A 2,376-nucleotide genomic window follows, 5' to 3' on the forward strand; every position below is an offset into this window, starting at 1 on the left:
AAAGTTGCACTTACTTGATACTCACCTGGAAAATCGATCTTATATGGATTATCATTGATTCTTTCCAAGACATGGAATGGTCCATCTCCACGTGGATGCAACTTTGTCTTTCTTTTAGTTGGAAATCTTTCGTTTCTCATGTGTACCCAAACCCAATCTTTTGGTTGAAAGGTCATACGTTTTCTTCCTTTGTTAGCTTTCGAAGTGTACTGTTCATTTTCTTTTCAATTTGTTGTCGTGCTTGTTCATATATTTTCTTCATCATCTCAGCCTTCTTGTTACCATCTCAGCTAACCAACTCTTTTACAGGTAAAGGAACCAAATCTAATAGTGTCAAAGGATTAAAACCATACACAACTTCAAACGGAGAAAATCCTGTAGAAGAATGCACTATTCTATTATATGCAAATTCAACAAGAAGTATACAATCTTCCCAACTTTTCAAGTTCTTTGTAATCACAGTACGCAATAAAGCACCTAACATTCTATTAATCATTTCTGTTTGACCATCAGTTTGGGAATGACAAGAAGTAGAAAATAACAATTTAGTTCCCAACTTACCCCACAAAACCCTCCAAAAGTGGCTAAGAAACTTTGCATCTCTATCGCTCACAATAGTTTTAGGAATACCATGCAACCTAACAACATCCCTAAAGAACAAAGTAGATACATGAGTAGCATCATCAGTTTTGTGACATGGTATGAAATAAGCCATTTTAGAGAATCTATCAACAATAACAAATATGCTATCCATCCCCCTTTTTGACCTAGGTATTCCTAACACTAAGTCCATAGACAAATCAACCCAAGGTCCACTAGGTACGGGTAAAGGTGTGTACAACCCATGAGACAAGAGTTTGGACTTTGCTTGCCTACACGATATGCATTGGACACAAATTCTTTAGACATACCTACGCATATGAGGCCCAAAGAAATGTTCATGCAATATGTCTAAAGTTTTTTGAACACCAAAATACCCCATCAAGCCTCCAGAATGGGCATCTCTTACTAGTAACTCTCTTATGGAACACATAGAAATACATAGTTTACCTTTTCTGAATAAATAGCCTTTGTGTCTATAATATTTACCAAAAGAAGTATCTCCACATGCTTTAAATATTTGACAAAATTTATGATCTTTAGCATAAAATTCTTTAATATGTTCAAATCCCAATAACTTAGAAGTAAGAGTTGACAGAAGGGCATACTTACGAGATAGTGCGTCAGCAACTATATTTTCCTTACCTTGCTTGTATTGAATCACGTAAGAAAATATTTCTATAAATTTAACCCACTTGGCATGCCTTCGGTTTAGCTTTCCTTGGCCATTCAAATTCTTCAAATATTCATGGTCTTTCCGAAGAACGAACCCCTTAGGCCAAAGGTAGTGTTGCCATGTCTCTAACGACCTCACCAATGCATAAAGCTCCTTATCATATGTTGAATAATTAAATGTAGCTCCTCCAAGTTTTCACTAAACAATGCAATTGGCTTTTGATTCTGCATTAGCACAACACCCATCCCGATTCCTGATGTATCACACTCAACCTCAAAAGATTTGTTAAAATCTGGCAATTGCAATAATGGAGTAGAACAAAGTTTTTCTTTCAACAAATTAAAGGCATTCTCTTGTTCCTTCCTCCACGTAAAACCCCTATCCTTCTTTATGACCTTAGTAAATGGTACTGCAATAGAGCTAAAGTCGCTAACAAACCTTCGATAGAAACTAGCTAAACCATGAAAGCTTCGCACCTCGGTCACAGATTTTGGCGTTGGCCAATCTTTGATAGCCTACACCTTTTCCTCATCTACCTCAATTCCTTTACTACTGACAACAAACCCAAGAAAGATTAACTTATCCATACAAAATGTGCACTTTTTCAAGTTAGCATATAATCTTTCTTTTCTAAGCACTTCCAAAATACATTTTAAATGCTTTACATGTTCATCAAGATACTTACTATAAATAAAGATGTCATCAAAATAAACCACAACAAAATTTCCAATATAAGAACGTAAAGTATGATTCATTAAATACATGAAAGTGCTAGGTGCATTAGTTAATACAAAAGGCATCACCATCCATTCATACAAACCATGTTTAGTTTTAAATGCAGTCTTCCATTCATCACCAAGTTTCATACAAATTTGGTGATATCCACTTTTGAGATTAGTTATAAAGAATATGCATGAACCATGTAATTCATCAAGCATATCATCTAGTCTAGGTATGGGATACTGATACTTTACCGTTATCTTGTTAACGACGTGACAATCAACACACATTCGCCAAGTTCCATCCTTCTTTAGCACTAAAAGCAACTGACACTACACATGGACTCATACTTTCACGCATGTGTCTCTTTGCTAAAAGCT

General features: G+C 35.5%; 1 long non-coding RNA gene across 1 annotated transcript; it reads right to left on the reverse strand.

Annotated features, from left to right (window-relative positions):
* Positions 1-337: 337 nt before the first annotated feature.
* On the reverse strand, positions 338-1,996 carry LOC108943838 (uncharacterized). Its single transcript, XR_001967833.3, has 3 exons — positions 1,209-1,996; positions 1,051-1,110; positions 338-650 (listed from the first exon to the last, which is right to left on the reverse strand). It is a non-coding gene; the product is annotated as an uncharacterized lncRNA (long non-coding RNA).
* Positions 1,997-2,376: the final 380 nt, after the last annotated feature.

The sequence above is a fragment of the Nicotiana tomentosiformis genome, chromosome 12 (genome assembly GCF_000390325.3).
Source record: "Nicotiana tomentosiformis chromosome 12, ASM39032v3, whole genome shotgun sequence".
In the NCBI taxonomy this organism is placed as follows: Eukaryota; Viridiplantae; Streptophyta; class Magnoliopsida; order Solanales; family Solanaceae; genus Nicotiana; species Nicotiana tomentosiformis.